The sequence below is a fragment of the Oncorhynchus clarkii genome, unplaced genomic scaffold (genome assembly GCF_045791955.1).
Source record: "Oncorhynchus clarkii lewisi isolate Uvic-CL-2024 unplaced genomic scaffold, UVic_Ocla_1.0 unplaced_contig_1596_pilon_pilon, whole genome shotgun sequence".
Classification (NCBI taxonomy): Eukaryota; Metazoa; Chordata; class Actinopteri; order Salmoniformes; family Salmonidae; genus Oncorhynchus; species Oncorhynchus clarkii.
This window is the reverse complement of record NW_027258033.1, coordinates 186,218-197,628: the sequence shown is the minus strand read 5'-3', so window position 1 is coordinate 197,628 and position 11,411 is coordinate 186,218. Positions and strand designations below refer to the sequence as shown.

At 44.5% G+C, this 11,411-nt stretch overlaps 1 pseudogene; it reads right to left on the bottom strand.

Moving 5' to 3' along the window:
• Positions 1-6,143: 6,143 nt before the first annotated feature.
• Positions 6,144-10,394, bottom strand: LOC139394603 (CD5 antigen-like; annotated as a pseudogene).
• Positions 10,395-11,411: the final 1,017 nt, after the last annotated feature.

Genomic DNA, 11,411 nt, shown 5'->3' with positions numbered 1-11,411 from the left:
CCATGTGTCACTATTGTTGTTCCTATCTAACAGATATCTTGTGTCCTACCTAACCATGTATCACTACTGTTGTTCCTATCTAATATATATCTTGTGTCCTACCTAACCAGTGAACGTGTGGCTGTGACTGTCCTGTCAATGCCTGTCATCACTGTTTGTTAACTTTTACTGCAGATAAAAACTGAGTCAACCTGAAGTGTGGGTGTCCGTGTGCCTTTCTTCTGGGGGGCGATGTGAAGTTGGTTCCACCAGGTGCCTGAACTATATAAACACTACTAATACAACAATAGTGCTAGGTGTCTGTACTATATAAACACTGCTAATCCAACAATAGTGTAGATGTCTGTACTATATAAACACTGCTAATCCAACAATAGTGCTAGGTGCCTGTACTATATAAACACTGCTAATACAACAATAGTGCTATGTGTCTGTACTATATAAACACTGCTAATCCAACAATAGTGCTAGGTATCTGTACTATATAAACACTGCTAATCCAACAATAGTGCTAGGTGTCTGTACTATATAAACACTGCTAATCCAACAATAGTGCTAGGTGTCTGTACTATATAAACACTGCTAATCCAACAATAGTGCTAGATATCTATATAATAGATCTTCTCAAAGTTGAGTTTGTCTTTGCAGGGGGACTCTTATTTAGAATAAAATAATCTACTGTTGTGTTGCCAGCAGAACAGTAATATAGGAGTTTAACCTCATATTTGTACGGTGTGCTGCGAGGTACAAACTGCACAAAAATATACAGAGGAGATCAATAATAGGTTATTTCCACCAGGGGGCGACAAACGCCAGTTAATATTCCAGAAGAGAGCGTCACAGAATTAATAGGCTCCCTTTGCCAAGTGGTCAATTTGGAGATCCTCCGGCCTGGGCCAGGGGTGCGTCCCAAAAGTATTTACTGCTTCCTGAAGTGTGCACTCATTCACTACTCCTCATTAAGTGTAAAAACATTGTAATGGAGAAGACCAGGTTTCCCCAGCCAGGTACCACTACAACAAATACCTATCAGTCAATATATCATCAAATCCTTTATGATGAGACAATTTGACTTCAGGTGTTTCAGTGGTGGTCTGGAACAACATCCTGCAAAGCCTGTATCTCTCCAGGGTTGGTGGGTGACTGTATCTCTCCAGGGTGACTGTATCTCTCCAGAGTGACTGTATCTCTCCAGAGTGACTGTATCTCTCCAGGGTGACTGTATCTCTCCAGAGTGACTGTATCTCTCCAGGGTTGGTGGGTGACTATCTCTCCAGGGTGACTGTATCTCTCCAGGGTTGGTGGGTGACTATCTCTCCAGGGTGACTGTATCTCTCCAGGGTTGGTGGGTGACTGTATCTCTCCAGGGTTGGTGGGTGACTGTATCTCTCCAGGGTTGGTGGGTGACTGTATCTCTCCAGGGTTGGTGACTGCTGGACCCTGATCAGACAGGAGTAGTTGGTTCTGCATTTACACTCTCACACACACACACACACAACAATACATCATAGTCTATGGAGGATAAATAACTACACACCAGTACAACAATACATCATAGTCTATGTGGAGGATAAATAACTACACACCAGGACAACAATACATCATAGTCTATGGAGGATAAATAACTACACACCAGGACAACAATACATCATAGTCTATGGTGGATAAATAACTACATTGATGTCTTCTCTTCTCTCGTCCTGTTTGTTTGTAGTTTCTCAATGTTTGAATTATCAGGTGTTATTATTAGCCCCTCATCTGTGTGTGTGAGAGAGACAGACAGACAATAAGAGAGACAGAAGGAGCGAGAGAGACACAGAGAGACAGAAGAGTCCCCTAAGCAAGCTGGACCTGGTGCTCTGTTCACAAACAGACCCCACAGATCCCCAGGATAGCAAACATATTAGACCCAACCAATCATGAGAAAACAAAAAGATAATTACTTGACACTCCTGGAAAGAATCAACCAAAAGAAAAGAGCAAACTAGAACAGAGAGTACACAGTGGCAGAATACCTGACCACTGTGACTGACCCTAAACAGAGAGAACACAGTGGCAGAATACCTGACCACTGTGACTGACCCTAAACAGAGAGTACACAGTGGCAGAATACCTGACCACTGTGACTGACCCTGAACAGAGAGTACACAGTGGCAGAATACCTGACCACTGTGACTGACCCTAAACAGAGAGAACACAGTGGCAGAATACCTGACCACTGTGACTGACCCCAACTTAAAGACAGCTTTGACTATGTACAGACTCAGTGAGCATAGCCTTGCTATTGAGAAAGGCCACCGTAGGCAGACCTCAAATCAAATAGTTACGAGCCCCTAACTAACAATGCAGTTTATAGAAATATGGATAAGAATAAGAAATGAAAGTAACAAGTAATTAAAGAGCAGCAGTAAAATAACAACAGCAGGACTATATACAGGTCAGTACCTGGCTCTCCAGAGAAGACAGGCTATGTGCCCACAGCCCACAAAATGAGGTGGAAACTGAGATGCACTTCCTATCCTCCTGCCAAATGTATGACCAGTTAATTCATACTGTATGTTGTAGTCTGTCCAAGAGGGGAATCACACAGACTGATCTCAGTTAATTCATACTGTATGTTGTAGTCTGTCTAATAATTAAATCACACAAGACTGATCTCAGTTAATTCATACTGTATGTTGTAGTCTGTCCAAGAGGGGAATCACACAGACTGATCTCAGTTAATTCATACTGTATGTTGTAGTCTGTCTAATAATTAAATCACACAAGACTGATCTCAGTTAATTCATACTGTATGTTGTAGTCTGTCCAAGAGGGGAATCACACAAGACTAACAGCCTGTAATTTTATTAAAAGCATTCAGTTGATTACATGGCAGTTTAGAGAGCAACATCATAACAATAATCTACATCATAATATAATAACATTTATAATCATCTATATACTACTATACTACTAACAACAGAACACTAATCTACATCATAATCAATATCATAACATTTATAATCAACAACATTATCTCTATACTACTAACAACATAACACTAATCTACATCATAATCAATATCATAACGTTTATAATCAATAACATCATGAGAGGTAAACAACAACAACAAACCCCTTTATTAAAAAATGTTTCAAAATACAAAGAATGAACAGATGATTATAATAATACCTGGACTAATAATGGAGACACTTCAAGATAAAGAATCTAAGAGACACTAAATAAGATAAAGAATCTAAGAGACACTAAATAAGACAAAGAATCTAAGAGACACTAAATAAGATAAAGAATCTAAGAGACACTAAATAAGACAAAGAATCTAAGACACTAAATAAGATAAAGAATCTAAGAGACACTAAATAAGATAAAGAATCTAAGAGACACTAAATAAGATAAAGAATCTAAGAGACACTAAATAAGATAAAGAATCTAAGAGACACTAAATAAGATAAAGAATCTAAGACACTAAATAAGATAAAGAATCTAAGAGACACTAAATAAGATAAAGAATCTAAGAGACACTAAATAAGATAAAGAATCTAAGAGACACTAAATAAGATAAAGAATCTAAGAGACACTAAATAAGATAAAGAATGTAAGAGACACTAAATAAGATAAAGAATCTAAGAGACACTAAATAAGATAAAGAATCTAAGAGACACTAAATAAGATAAAGAATCTAAGAGACACTAAATAGGATAAAGAATCTAAGAGACACTAAATAAGATAAAGAATCTAAGAGACACTAAATAAGATAAAGAATCTGAGACACTAAATAAGATAAAGAATCTAAGAGACACTAAATAAGACAAAAAAAGAAAGATAAGAAGCAATACTGGAACATGAAACAGACGTAATTGAGCTGCTCTCTTAAAATAATTAAAAACCGATTGTTACCAAAATCCCATGTTACCAAATTCCCATGTTAACAAAACCCCCTGTTACCCAAACCCCATGTTACCCCAAGCCCCAAGTTACCCCAAACCCCAAGTTACCCCAAACCCCATGTTACCCAAAACCCCATGTTACCCCAACCCCATGTTACCCCAAACCCCATGTTACCCCAAACCCCATGTTACCCCAAAACCCCATGTTACCAAACCCCATGTTACCCAAACCCCATGTTTCCCATGTTACCCAAAAAAACAATTTACCAAACCCCATGTTACCCCAACCCCATGTTACCCCAAACCCCATGTTACCCCAAACCCCATGTTACCCTAAAACCCCATGTTACCAAACCCCATGTTACCCAAACCCCATGTTACCCAAAACTCCATGTTACACCAAACTCCATGTTACCCCATAACCCCATGTTACCTAGAACCCCATGTTACCCCAAACCCCATGTTTCCCCAAACCCCATGTTACCCAAAACCCCATGTTACCCATAACCCCATGTTACCCCATACCCCATGTTACCCCAAAACCCCATGTTACCAAACCCCATGTTACCCAAACCCCATGTTACCCAAACCCCATGTTACCCCAAAAAAACATTTACCAAAACCCCATGTTACCCAGAAACCCATGTTACACCAAATCCCATGTTACCCCAAATCCCATGTTACCCCAAATCCCATGTTACCCCAAAACCCATGTTACCCAGAACCCCATGTTACCCAGAACCCCATGTTACCCATAACCCCATGTTACCCCAAACCCCATGTTACCCAAAACCCCATGTTACCCAAAAACCCATGTTACCCCAAAACCCCATGTTACCAAACCCCATGTTACCCAAAACCCCATGTTACCAAACCACATGTTACCCCAAACCCCATGTTACCCCAAACCCCAAGTTACCCCAACCCCCAAGTTACCCCAAACCCCATGTTACCCAAAACCCCATGTTACCCCAACCCCATGTTACCCCAAACCCCATGTTACCCCAAACCCCATGTTACCCCAAACCCCATGTTACCCCAAAACCCCATGTTACCAAACCCCATGTTACCCAAACCCCATGTTACCCAAAACTCCATGTTACACCAAACTCCATGTTACCCCATAACCCCATGTTACCTATAACCCCATGTTACCCCAAACCCCATGTTTCCCCAAACCCCATGTTACCCAAAAGCCCATGTTACCCATAACCCATGTTACCCCAAATCCCATGTTACCCCAAAACCCCATGTTACCAAACCCCATGTTACCCAAACCCCATGTTACCCATGTTACCCAAACCCCATGTTACCCCCAAAAAACATTTACCAAAACCCCATGTTACCAAGAACCCCATGTTACCCCAAATCCCATGTTACCCCAAATCCCATGTTACCCCAAATCCCATGTTACCCAGAACCCCATGTTACCCAGAACCCCATGTTACCCATAACCCCATGTTACCCATAACCCCATGTTACCCAAAAACCCATGTTACCCCAAAACCCCATGTTACCAAACCCCATGTTACCCAAACCCCATGTTACCCATGTTACCCAAACCCCATGTTACCCAAAAAACCCATTTACCAAAACCCATGTTACCCAAAACCCCATGTTATCCCAAACTCCATGTTACACCAAACTCTATGTTACCCCAAATCCCATGTTACCCCAAATCCCATGTTACCCCAAATCCCATGTTACCCCAAATCCCATGTTACCCAAACCCCATGTTACCCAGAACCCCATGTTACCCCAAACCCCATGTTACCCCAAACCCCATGTTACCCAGAACCCCATGTTACCCAAAAACCCATGTTACCCCAAAACCCCATGTTACCAAACCCCATGTTACCCAAAACCCCATGTTACCCAAAAAACCCATTTACCAAAACCCATGTTACCCAGAACCCCATGTTATCCAAAACTCCATGTTACCCAAAACCCCATGTTACCCCAAACTCCATATTAACAAAACCCCATGTTACCCCAAACCCCATGTTACCCCAAACCCCATGTTACCCAGAACCCCATGTTTCTCTGGTGGTAAAAACCAAACTAAATGAATAATGGTGGTTGCAGTCACTCCTTTTAGATTTCTTCCAAGGTTCTAGAAAGAGAAACTAATTCTGAACTTGTTATTAAAATTAGAACCACTTCAGGTTTGTCACCACATTTTAAACACCAGTCCACTGCTGACCATCAATTTAAAACACAAAACTGACCTAAGATCAGCATGTAGGGTCAGATTCATTCTACTCCTACTCCGTCCCCTGGGCTGCTCTCTCCTCTCCCGGTCCAGCTTCAGCTCTGGAGCTCAGAGAGACCATCTCCATGGCATTGACATAAAGATCCATGCTACTCACCCTGTTCACTCTCTTCTGCCTCCTGGTGGGCTAGGGAGACACAGCACCAACAGTCAGACATTTACTCTCTAGTATCTCTCTCCCTCCCACTCTCCCCCTCCCCCTCACCCTCTCCCTCTAGTTTAAATGACTTGTAACGTCTGAGTAAATGTCTTTACCTTGTAGTACAGGTAGATGGTGGTGATGGATGTCAGTAGGATCAGCAGCACTACAACGTGTCTGATGATGAAGGCTGGCAGAGGAGAGGCTGCAAACAGAAACACCTTTGATGAGGGGACTGATCATCATCACATAGATCTGTGAGAAGTCTGGTTCATGTTCAGTTACCTGTGATGGTGAGGGAGAGGAGCTCACTCTCAGAGGAGAAGTTATGAGAGAAAACATAATTCTCATAAACACAGCTGTAGTTCCCTTGGTGGGAGTCATCTACAGCAGGGAAGAGGAAGGCAGCAGAGTGATTGACAGCTGGCTGGGTATGGGTTCTGTTGGAGCCGGTGAACGTGAGGAGGAAGGAGCCTCCTGGGTACTGTGGCTGAGTGGAGCAGGTGATGGTGAAGTTGTAGCCCCTGAACATCTCGGGCCCCTGGTGGCCCCTGGAGACCCCTCCCATTGAGTCAGTCAGGAAGATATCAGGCTGGACCAGGAGATCTGTAACAATAAAAGAGAACAAGAAAAACCTCTTCAACTAGTTTCCTATAGATATGACAATAACATCAGCATGTAACAGTGCCAGCCACCCTCCCTCACAGGGCAACATGAGTAGTGGGCCTACAGTCACTGAGACAACATATGTTGATATCAGGCTGAAGCAGGACATCTGGAACAAGAGGAGAGAAAAAGAAAACGTAGCTCCTCAACTACTTTCCTCATTTAGATATGACAACAACATGACATGTGACAGTGGTAGTGAGTAGAGACGTTCACTGAGATAACACTCAAACACAAAAGCATTCTGGGATATGTAAGTTGTATTTGATTCCTACTTGACTGAGTGATCTATTTAGTAAAGCAGATTTACAAGCTAAACAGTCATCATGAGAGGTGCAGAGGAAGTTGTATGAATGAAGGAAATCAGTTGAATATAATTATAATATGTTGTTATTACCTGAGCAGATCACTGTGAATCCAGGAAGGAGATCATAACTTCTGGAACATTCCCTCAGTGCAGATTCATCCCTATCACAGACAACTCCAATCCCTCCAGTGGTGTTTCCTGGTAGTGCTGAAACAGCGGAGCCACAACCCATCTGTCTACACACTACTGCAGATAAAAACATCCTGGTCCTGCCCCAGTCATCAGCTCCCACAGTCCTCCACTCTCCCTGGTCGTACCACTCCACTCCACCAGCACAGCGACTGTCTCCTCCCACCAGCCTCACATCATCAGGCTCTGAGAAAAGAAAAGAGAGAGACAGTAATCTTACTATTTTCTCACTAAAACACACCTATATTGTCTCTCATATTCTTCACTCCAGGTGAGAAACAATGTTGATTGAGTGACAAACTGTTTCTTACCTGAGCAGGTGAGTCCAACAGCATTACCAGGTAGGCAGGTGTTGTTTTTTCTGTCTGAGGTGTCACAGTCCAGGAGAAGGGACTCATTGCCTTTACACTGGAACTCTTTATCCCAGGTCTGACCCTCACCTTCTCCATAGAGCCCCCCCTGTAGAGCTGCAGGAGACCCACAGCCAAACTCCACACAGACTACCTCTGCATCCTGCCGGTCAAAGTCAGCTTCACACACTGAGGCCCAGGACTGATTGGACTTCACCTCCACTCTCCCAGAGCAGAGACCAGCTCCATCCACAAGCCGCACAGACTCTGGAGAAAAAGAGTTGGTTGAACATTCAATCAGTTTTGTTGATGACACTGTCAAGGACTAAACACAAATATGTTGGATAAAAGATTGTAGTTTGCTATGTTTGATACTGTAAGAGGTAGAAATGGGTTCTTAGTCACTCATGATAGGGTTGGGAATAATGCAGGCAGGAGACAGGAATAAGTTCACTTCACTTTATAGAAAATAAACAGCTGGACATCCATCAGGCAGCTTCACTTCAGTACCATCTGAACTACAATGATCTGCCCATGAACATCTCCCATAAACCAATATGACAAACACAAATATAATGTTTAAATACATCTGACATCTCTCCCTGTATTTAAATGAAATAAAAACACATAAAACATGATACATGGTAATATTGTATAATGTATAAATAAATCTCTCAATATGACCAGTCTCTTACCTGAACAGATCACATGATGATAATATTCACCATAACAGACACCAGGTACTTCTATGATGTTACACTGTCTAATAGAATTCTCATCTCCACTACACCTATATAGTGTGACTCCTCCTCTTCCATCTTCAAGCAGAGGTCCTCTAGATTCAGCTACAGGATTCCCACAGTCCAGCTCTCTACACACAACCTTAATCTCTCTCATCATTCTCCACCACCTAAAACATAGACCCAACCACTCTCCTCTGTAGAAGGCTTCCACTGTCCCAGAACAGGAAGTGGTCCCATTCACCAGTCTGACTGAGAGTTCAGCTGTAAACAGCAGAGAGGAAAACACAGTGGTGAGGACAGATGATGACAGTGATTCTGTTATTCTAACAGCAGTGATGCTTTGTGGTTGACAAGTATTAGTAGTTCCATAAAACACTACTTGTTATTGGGGTTTAGAATGGTTTGTATGGACACATGAATTTCTCCATGTGGGATAATAAAGTTGACTAATATTGAACTGCTATAATCACTGTAGATTTATACTCTACCTACCTGGTGGACTGACGCTTTGAGCCTGGAGATCTGAGGAGAAAGAGAGAGACAGAGGAGAAAGAGAGAGAAAGAGACAGAGAGATAGAGAGAAACAAAGGAGAAAGGGAGGAGTCAGAGGAAGAGAGAGACAGAGGTTAAATGAACATCAACATGACCTTTCATGATGTGATGGGGAAGACAGGCTTATCGTTGGTATGGTGCAACAACACCCATGTGTACATACACCATATATACAAAAGTATGTGGACACCCCTTCAAATGAGTGGATTCTATTTCAGCCACACCCCTTCCTGCCAGATGTATAAAATCAATCACTCAGCCATGCAATCTCCATAGACAAACATTGTCAGTAGAATGGCCTTAATGAAGCGCTCAGTGACTTTCAACATGACAACGTCATCGGATGCCACCTTTCCAACTCATACGGTCTAATTTCATTATCCCCCAACTCTTCTCTTCTCCTCTTCTGCCCCTCTCGTCTACTCCTCTCCACCCACTCTTCACCTCCCACTCTCTTCTCCCTCTATTCTCATCTCTTCCCCCCCTCTCTTCTCTCTTCTCCTCCCCCTTTCCTCTCCTCTTCACCCCCACTATTCTACTCTTCTCCCCCTCTTCTCCCTGTCTTTTCTCCTCTTCTCCCCCTGTCCTCTCCTCTTACTTATCTTCTCCCCCACTCTTCTCCTCTTCTCCCTCTCTTCTGCCCCTCCCTTCTCCACCCCGCTTTCCTCCCCCTCACCCTCTCTTCCCCTCTCCGTTCTCTTCTCCTCTTCTCCACCTCTACCCTTCTTCTCCTCTCTTCTCCCCATCTCTTCTCCTCTCCTCCCCTCTCTTCATCTCTTCTCCTCTTCACCCCCACTCTTCTCCTCTTCTCCCCCTCTCTTCCTCTCCTCTTTCCCCCATCTCTTCTCCTCTCCTCTTCTCCTCTCTCCCCCATCTCTTCTCCTCTCTCCCCCATCTCTTCTCCTCTTTCCCCATCTCTTCTCCTCTCCCCTCTTCTCCCTCTCTTCTCCTCTTTCCCCCATCTCTTCTCCTCTCCTCTTCTCCTCTCCTCCCCCTCTCTTCTCTTCCCCTCCCCCTCTCCTATTATTTTCTCTCCTCTCTTCTCCCCTCTCCTCTTCTCCACCTCTACCCTTCTTCTCCCCTTTTCTTCTTCCCCCATCTCTTCTCCTCTCTCCCCCATCTCTTCTCCTCTTTCCCCCCTCTCTTCTCCTCTCTCCCCCATCTCTTCTCCTCTTTCCCCCATCTCTTCTCCACCTCTCATCTTCTCCCCTTACCCACTTCTCCCCTCTCTTCTCCTCTCCTCTCCTCTCCTCTTCTCCAACCCTCTCCTCTTCTCCCCCTCTCATCTTCTCCCCTTCCCCACTTCTCCCCTCTCTTCTCCTCTCCTCCCTTCTCCACCTCTCCTCTTCTCCCCTCTTCTCCAACCCTCTCCTATCCTCTTCTCCCCCTCTCATCTTCTCCCTTTCCCCACTTCTTCTCCTCTTTTGACAATCTCTTCTCCTCGTCTGCCCCTCCCTTCTCCACCCCGCTCTCCTATCCTCTACACTCCTCCCCCTCTCCCAGCTCCCCCTCTCTTCTCCTTTCCTCCCTCTCCTTCCTCTCTCTTCTTCCCTCTCCTCTTCTCCCCTCTCCTCTTCTGCACCTCTCCTCTTCTCCCCTCTCCTCTTCTCCCCTCTACTCTCCTCTTCTCCACCTCTCCCCCTCTCCCCTCCTCTTCCCCTCTCATCTCCTTCTCCCCCTCTCATTCTCCCTCCACTCCACTCCTCTTCTCCCCCTCTCATTCTCCCTCCACTCCACTCCTCTTCTCCCCCTCTCTACTCCTCTCCCTCCCCTCTCTTCTCTTCCCTCTCCTCTCCACCTTTCCTCTTCTCCCCTCTCCTCTTCTCCCCTCTCCTCTCCTCTTCTCCCCCTCTCATCTCCTCTTTTGACACTCTATTCTCCTCTTCTCCCCTCTCCTCTTCTCCCCTCTACTCTCCTCTTCTCCACCTCTCCCCCTCTCCCCTCCTCTTCCCCTCTCATCTCCTTCTCCCCCTCTCATTCTCCCTCCACTCCACTCCTCTTCTCCCCCTCTCATTCTCCCTCCACTCCACTCCTCTTCTCCCCCTCTCTACTCCTCTCCCTCCCCTCTCTTCTCTTCCCTCTCCTCTCCACCTTTCCTCTTCTCCCCTCTCCTCTTCTCCCCTCTCCTCTCCTCTTCTCCCCCTCTCATCTCCTCTTTTGACACTCTATTCTCCTCTTCTCCCCCTCTCATTCTCCCATCCAATCAGACGTGTCTCACCTCAATATGGATCTAGTCCAATCAGATGTGTCTCACCTCAAAATGGATCTGGTCCAATCAGATGTGTCTCACCGCAACACGGATC